Here is an 8,824-nt window from a genome sequence, read left to right as displayed (position 1 = left end):
TCTCTTTGATAGAATGTTAGAATGTTACTGTCTAGAATATTACTTTTGGGGAACTGGTGTATGTATGGGAGTGTAGAGTTGCTCCCAGAAGCTTTCTATGTCCCTATTTCTCACCTGTGAGTCTGCAGTCACTGATACTGCTGCCAAAGTAGCTTCCTTGCCTTTTAGAGTCAGTGGGAGCATGAAGTATGAATTTCCACATGTCTCATAATGGTGTGTAATAGCATTATTTTAACCTTATATGTTCTTTCTGTCCATATCATGGATTCTGGTTTTGTAATTTTATGGAACCCTCTGTATACACACATGTATGTCTGCATCTTTGTGTGTTTCTCACACCTTTTCTATTTCTCTTTGCCTCTTTTGCTTCTGGTTTTGTTTGGAGGGTTATTTTTGTTTGTTTGTTTGTTTGCCTTTCCCCCATTTTCATTTCTTTTTGTTTACTTTTATTTTATTTGTATTCTTTATATGACTTTTTTCTACGTAAAAACAAAAATGGAGTGAATCAGAGAGTAGGGAAAATGAAGAAGATCTCAGAGGAATTGGGGGAAGGCAAACTTTTATCCGAATAAGTAGGATGAAAAATTAGAAAAAAAGAGATTTAAAAATAACATGTAAAAAATGCTTTCTATTTCACTGAAATGAAGAATTGCTCTCTAAATGTCCTTTGGCTTCTATGCTAAGATATGAAAAATTGAGATCGAAAGTTTGGCTGGACATACAGGTACACAACTTTACTTCTTACACTAGGCAGATCTGTGAGTTCTTGGTTAGCATGCTTCATCTGTGAAATTCCAAGACAACCCAGAGCTTCCTAATGAAATCCTATCTCCAAAAAACATAGAAAGTTTGGATAGTGACTTTAGAAATTATCATATTATACAGATTTAAAACTAAACTCTAAATTGATTTTGGGTTTATTTTTGTTTTGGGTTTTCTTTTTTCATTGATTGTTTGTGAAAAAGTACAAAGGGGACTCATACGCAGAAAAATGTTCATGAACAATGCAGGGAACAGAGAAACAGGATTACTTAAGGAAATCACACTGTCTAGGACATGGGCTTTTTGGGGAGGTACTCTTTGTGCTCTTTGGGAGCTAGTGGGTTGACTGTTAACTCTATTTCAATTTCCTGTCATTTCTTAAAATTTTTATTATTTGTACAGCCAAATTTACCTTCATTATATATGCATGTGCTAAGGGGCCATTGAGTGTACTTGCTTATATAGACTTGTTCATGGCACTTTGTATATACTGGTTCATATTTATAAATTCAACCAGATAATGAATGTGGTTGCCTCCTCTTTTGGATCAAGGTTATGAATTTAGTATTGAAGCTACACAAAGTAGAGCCTGAAAAAAATCAGAAGCCTTTCAATATTCTTTGCCTATTTCTGGATGTATTTGGTGGAGATTGGCACATTGCTATGAGTCAGGTAGAAGAGTTGGGATGTCAACAAATCATTCACTTTTCCCTTACCCTCCCTTGTGAAGAGTATGTTCAGAGCAATGCAAAGACCGTATGCCCCAGTACAGGGGAATGCCAGGGCTAGGATGCAGGAGTGGGTGAGTTGGGGAGCAGGGTGGGGAAAGGATATAGGGGACTTTTGGGATAGCATTGGAAATGTAAATGAAGAAAATATCTAATAAAAAATGCCTTAAAAACAAAAAGAAATTGACCTTATAGCAATGTAGCCCTATGATATGAAGGCATTTTCTTTCTTTTTATTTAACTTATGTGAATATTGAAGTAAATGCACTTTTGTCTTCTTAAAAAATTGTCTTCTTAAAAAATTCAACCAAATGTGAACAAAATACATTCACAGGAGAATATTTATTTATATTGATCATATCATTTTTCTTGCATTATTACCCAAATAATATACCATAACAAGTAGTAATGGAATAATTATAATATAATAGATATTACAAGCAATCTAGAGATGATTTAAATTATGAATAAAAGATGTATATAGTTTAAAAGTAAATAATATGCTATTTCATATAAGGGCTATGAACAAATGTGGATTTGGGCACTAAAGGAATTTCTGGAACTCACTGTTTATTGATACCAATAAGGTACTATATATTTTTTATTTAATTTATAAGAAGAAAACCTTGGAGGTTGCATTCTATAATAACAGTCTTAACTATCTTCTGGTGCTGAAGTGAGGAGATTGCTTCCTTAATGGTGCTTCTCTTTGTTTTTCAAATGTTCTTGTAACAAGTAAAGAGAAATGGCAGATAAGATTTATTAATTGACCTAGTAACTCCACACAAAAATTCACAAATGTTGTTCCAGGGCCAATAACATCAGTATTTTAATTGATAAAAGTTTGTCTGCTATGAGCTTAGGATTCCATTAAAAAAAAAAATACACTGTTAAGTTTTACCTCTAGAAGTTTCTGTTGTAGCTGGCCGTGCTCTAATTCTTTCTTTTATTTTTTTTCCAACAAACCACATCTCCCTCAGAGGCAGGCTGTCTTTTTGAAGTGCACTTGCTGCTATTCTTCTTGGTTATCCAATTCAGCTTCACAGATACAAGGGAGGAAAGTGTAGCACTCCATGGAGAAACCCTTCCTTCTAATCAGAATCACTTCTCAGTACAACGAAAGCAAACTCTGGGATTTATAACAGTTTGAGTTCTACAAATACTTCTGTATTATATACAGTTCATATCAAAATTGTGAAGACCAGTCTTTGAATTAGTTTACTCATCTAACTGACTTTACTACAAAATCCCAAGAAATTAAGAAGCCATGAGATTATTCCAAACCCAATATATTTGAACAATTTAAACATTTTTTTTTCATTATCCTTTAAAGCTATGATTTTTTTCCAGTTGTATTTTGTTCATTCTGGGTCTTTGCATTGCCCTGCCTTTAGTTAGTTAGTTAGTTAGTTGGTTTGTTTTTTGCTTTTGTTTTTGTTTGTTTGTTTGTTTTGTTTTGTTTTCCATTCATGCAGTGTCAGCCATGAGCTCTCTCTCCTGATGTGGGCCTCAAATTGGAACAGCTATTGGTTGGACATTGTCACAACTTCTGCATCACCATTATTCCAGCAAATCATACTGTGGGTAGAAGATTTAGAGGCCGGGTTGAGATCCCACCACCACTGCTACGAGCTTTGCAGATTATTGGGAGCTTTGTCTGACTGCAGAATATGGCCAGTTCGGGCTCCATATCCCCCATTACCAGTAGACTTCCTTGTGTTCATTCTGGTAAATTCCAGGGAGTTTCTGTTGTACTAGGTTTCAACATTGCCCCCCACCAATGCCCTCTGATTCCTGGTATTTTTTGGATGCTAGAGAGGAGAAGTGGACTTAGGGAAGAGCGGAGCTGGGTAGGCAGTACTAAGAGGGATGGAGTTATGGGAAACTGTGATCAAGATGTAATATATGTAAAAATTAAAGCAAAATTAAGAAAAAACTCAATGTTTTGATCCTAAATATTCTACCTGTACAATAAATTACTACATGTAGCTCTTATAAATATTCTATTTGTACAAAGAATTACTACATGTAATCATAACCAGATCTAAGAACCTACCACTTCACTACTTAACAAAATCAAAAAATAAAAGGAGGACATAATAACCAGCATTGAGGAAATCCAAAGAATCACTAAGTCTTACTCCAAAACACTGTACTCCACAAAATTTGAAAATAAACGAAGTAGACAATTTTAGATACCACTCACCCGAGCTAAATCATGGTTAGATAAACAATTTAAATAGACTTAAAACCCCCAAGGAAACAGAAGCAGACATTAAAATTCTCTCATCCAAAATAAAAAGCACAAGGCCAAATGGTTCAAGCACAGAATTCTACCAGACTTGAAAATAGAGATACTACTAATACTTCTCATTTTTTTCACAAAATTGAAACAGAAGAAACATTATCTAATTCACTTCATGAGGCCATGCACTTACCTTGATACCTAAATCACACAAAGACTCAACAAAAGTACATAGATATTTACAGACCAATTTCCCTCATGAACTTTGATGCAAAGGTACTTAAAAAAATACTCACAAACCAAATCCAATAACACATCGAAAATATCATACATCATCAAGTAGGCTTCATCCCAGAGATGCAGGAATGAATGGTTCAACGTATGAAAATCTCTCAATATAGTCCCCACCATATAAACAAATTGGAAAAAAAAGCAGGATTATCTCATTAGATGCTGAAAGCTTTTGACAAAATCCAACAATCCTTCATGATAAAAGTCTGAGAGAGACCAGGGATATGAGGCACATACTTCAAAACAATAAAAGCAATGCACAGTAAGTCAATGGTGAATTTAAAAAAAGAAAAAGCCATTAAATGATATGGAGAGAAACTCAAAGCAGTCCCTTTATGGTCAACATCAAAGAACTGACAGAGAACATTCTACTGGAACTTTTCAACCATGTCCCCTCCCGACAGCTGCTGTACAGTTGTTGTCTGGTCTGCATCCTCTGGCGAAGACCTCATCAATATGCTGACCTGTGGAAGTGCTCGAGCCTTTGAGCTTTGAGAATGCTTCATCACCAAAGACCAGGACAAGTTCATGAAAAACTGGAACATCTTCTATACCTGTACAGCAGCCCGCAGAGGAACCTCCTTTGGAAACTTGTGCCGAAGAGAATGTGAGATAAGGGTGGATAGAGTCCTACATGGGTTGGGTGATGGCACAGTGAGCAGAAGGTGGAGAACCTCCCTGGAGACCAGGGCACAAGCTCTCCTGAGCTAAGGTCAAGAAGTATTGTGTAACCTCTTATGAGATGTGTCTAAAGCCCCAGATGGTGGACCTCAAAGCTGAGGGTTACTGGGAAGATATACTGGACACATTTCGGCCTGACATTGTGGTTAAGGAGTGGTTTGCCCAAAAGAACACACTGACTCTACCTACCACCTCCAGGTACAGCTGGCTTCTGCTGACTACACTGTTTTGGCCTCCTCTGAGACTTCACCTGTGACCATTTAACAATGCAATGATGCCAAATGACAAGAAATCTCCCAGCTTTGGCTCTAAAAGCCATGTTGAAGGACTTTATCTGTTTGTCTCTGCTGGGGTTGGACAAAGGGTCCCTCCTGGCAAAAGCTAAGCCCTTAGTGGGTGATATGGTCCCCAGTCCCATGAGCTCCTGCCCTACACAACCTTGGGCAAAACCATCAACTCAGTGGTGATACAGTCACATAACTCTGACATTTTATTATAATAAATATTTTCAGTAAAAAAAATCAGAAACAAAATGAGGCTATCCACTCTTTCTATGTGTATTCAATATATTATTTGAAGCTTTAACTAGAGCAAAATGATTGCTAATGGAAATCACGGGAGGTAAATGGGAAAGAAGGGAATCAAAATGTCACTATTTACAGATAATATGACAGTCTACATTAGCCAATGCAAATATGTTACCAATAAACTTCTATTGCAGATAAACATTTAGCAAAGTAGGTGGATACAAAATTAAATAAAAAATTAATACCTCCCCCATATATAGATAATAAATGGGTTAAGGAACCAACCAGGGGAACACCTCCCTTCAGAATAGCCACAAATAATATAAGATAGCTTGCTGTAACTCTAAACAAGCAAGTGAAAGACTTGTATGCCAAGTACTTTAAGTCATTGAAGAAAGACATTATAAAAGATATCTGAAAATGGAAAGGTTTCCCATGTTTATGAATCTGTAGGACTAATATAGAAAATATTTATTTCTTTTGTTTTCTTGTGTGTAGTTACCTTCTTTGTGTTTGGAATCTTCATTCTAGTATCCTTAGTAGGGCCAGTTCTATACAAAGATATTTTTTAAATTTGGTTTTGTTGTAGAATAGCTTGTTTTCTCTGTCTACAATGATTGAAAATTGTGGTGGGTATAGTAGTCTTGGCTGGCATCTGTAATCTCTTAGAGACAGTGAGACATCTCCCAGGCCCTTATGACTTTTAATATCTATTGAGAAGACTTGTGTAGTGTCTAATAGGTCTGCCTTTATAAGCTACTTGGCCTTTATCCCTTATGGCTTTCAGTATTTCTTTGTCCTGTACAGTTACTGTTTATTATTATGTGGCAGGGGGTTTTCAGTCTTGGTTTACTCTATCTGATGCTTTGTAAGCTTCTTATACATTTATAGACATCTCATTGTCTAGGTTGGGAAACTTTTCTTCAATGGTTTTGTTGAAGATATTTTCTAGGCCTTTAAGTTGACAGTATTCTTTTCCTATCATTCTTAGGTTTTACTATCATTCTTAGGTTTTCATAGTGTCCCAAATTTCCTGGATTTTTTAAAATTTGAATCTTTTTTAATTTTAGCATTTTCTTTGACCAAGGTATCAATTTCTACTACTTTTATTCTTTGTTTGTTTGTTTGTTGCTTGTTTTGTTTTATTTGTTGTTTTTGTTTTTTTCAAGACAAGGTTTCTCTGTATAGCCCTGGCTGTCCTGGAACTCACTTTGTAGACCAGGCTGGCCTTGAACTCAGAAATCCACCTGCCTCTGCCTCCCAAGTGCTGGAATTAAAGGTGTGTGCCACCACTGCCCAGCTACAACTTTTATTCTATATTTCTTCTTCTAAATATAAGATTAGATTTAAAGTCACTCTATTGTACCTTCTATGTCTGAGATTCTCTCTTCCATATTTTTTATTCTGTTGATGATGCTTGTGTCTGTAGTTCCTGTTCTCTTTCTAAGTTTTCCATCTGCAGGGTTGACTTGGTTTGCATTTTGTTTCTTTATATTTATTTCTTTCCTCTTTAAGGCCTATACCTGTTTTATTGTGGCTTCCTATATTTTTTAAAGCTATTTATTCACTACCTCTGTAAAGGCCTCTATAATCTTCATAATAGTAGATTTAAGGTCATTTTCTTATGATTTGGGTGTGTAAGGATATGAGAGCTTGTAGTTGTAGGGAGACTGGGTTCTGCCTGTGACACATTGCCCTGGCATATATTGATTGTGTTCTTACGCTAGCCTTTGGTCATCTCGTGTCTTACAGAAGCAGGACTCTGTGGTTGCAGGTTAAGCAGGTTGTCCCTGATGTCAAAAGGCTTCTGGGATTGCAGTTAGAACTGGTTGTGCCTGGTAAAATTTTGACACAGATTTTGGAGAAATGAAGAAGTAACTGCCCTGGAAGCTTCTTCCCTGGAAACTTGTTCCCTGGAAACTGGATCTCCTCCTCTCAAGGAGAGGAGAAAAAAAAAATCAAGAATCATAATGAACTGTAAAGCTTGTACACTACAACAAGGACTAAAGTGGAAAAATTTCCCAGCAGTATAATAGCTTCAGGGGAATGAAACCACTGGCTAATTGTACATTAGGACCATTCAATACGAGGGAACCTGTGCCTAGTACTGCAAAGCACACTAAGACTCTATGATGCAGAGGTTATCTACCTGAAAAAAAAAGTACTAGTAAAATTTTTGTGGTCCAACATAATTTCTAAATATCTTCTAAATACTTATTACATTCCCACAGATCAGTGTAGCTCTCATTGCTCATTAAAGAAATTTCTTTCTTTGCAGCAACTGAACTTTACTAGAGAGCCTCCAACTGCTCCAGTCTTAAGGGAAAATGTGTACAATAGACATTTGTCTCTTTTATTTCAAGATAGGGTGGGAATATATAAAAATCAACTTAAAGTAGTAATCATAGTTACTTAATAGCATTCCGTATTCAAGTCTACTTGAAGTACTGAATTAAAAAAAATCTGCTCATGCTAATACATTGTATTTATAGAACCTTATAAATTGTCAAAAACTATTTGAAATTATGTTCATCAGTGACATTAGAGCACATATTTCCTCTCAATTTTTAATTTAAATGAAATATATTCAGGACAATATGGTTATCTCACTTGTAGTTGAAAGTATTAGGTCCTTATGAATTTATATGTCATACTTTAAAATACTAAGAAAGGTTGCATGAGGACACTATATAATGAGCCATTGGAAACCCACAATCTAAAGATAAATTCTTAGGAAGTACATAGGTCATTATTCACAGAAGCTGTCCAACTAACCTGTTTAAACATGCATTATTATTGAGCACTTTAAAACTTAACTCCTATTTTTCTATTCTTTTCTCACTTTCCTTCCCATTTCTCTCTCTCTCTCTCTCTCTCTCTCTCTCTCTCTCTCTCCTTGTTCTTCTTTCTTTCTGTCATTCTTTTCTTTCTTCTTTCTAGTAAACAGAGCTATACTTTGGAGAATGCCAGTTTGTACAAACCTATAGGAAAAGTTTATTTGTTAATTTTCTCCTAATGAACTGTTTGAATTCTACAGTATTCTTGAACAAGCAGTTGTAAACATTGCTCTCTAAAATGTTAAATATATTTTTTAACCAACTTAGAATGAAATATTTTATCATTACTTAAAGGGAAGCTTGTTATTTTAAAAGATGTAACACCATTTTTTCTTAAGGGTGGGAGAGTCTAAAGTTAATTTCTTTTATGTAAAAGCCTTCATAGAGAAAAGAGATCAAATAATTATATAGTTCATGTTCAAGGGTACATTACTTTTATAGTACCAGGAATAAAACTTGTAAAATCTTATACCTTACATAATTAATTTTATTTATTTCAGTCAAGAATGTAAAATAATTTCAAAAGGAAATCACACTATTAAGCTATAATATTTCATCCTTAACATGACTTTAACCAAGTAGAGAGATTACCTTTAGCTTCACAATGCGTATTGTTCATTGCCTGCTTTCTCTCTTAATACACTCCTGCAGTGTATAAACAGAAGTCTTTGGAAATAGCCTACAAATTTGGCCATGACTAAGTGTCCCTGTGCAAAACTCAAATCAAAAGCATCCACTACTTCATACACATCC

At 35.3% G+C, this 8,824-nt stretch overlaps 1 pseudogene; it reads left to right on the top strand.

Annotated features, from left to right (window-relative positions):
- Positions 1–4,361: 4,361 nt before the first annotated feature.
- Positions 4,362–5,019, top strand: LOC110320862 (annotated as a pseudogene).
- Positions 5,020–8,824: the final 3,805 nt, after the last annotated feature.

The sequence above is a fragment of the Mus pahari genome, chromosome 4 (genome assembly GCF_900095145.1).
Source record: "Mus pahari chromosome 4, PAHARI_EIJ_v1.1, whole genome shotgun sequence".
Taxonomy (NCBI): Eukaryota; Metazoa; Chordata; class Mammalia; order Rodentia; family Muridae; genus Mus; species Mus pahari.
The sequence above is the reverse complement of the archived record's forward strand: the minus strand, read 5'-3'. Positions and strand labels throughout refer to the sequence as shown.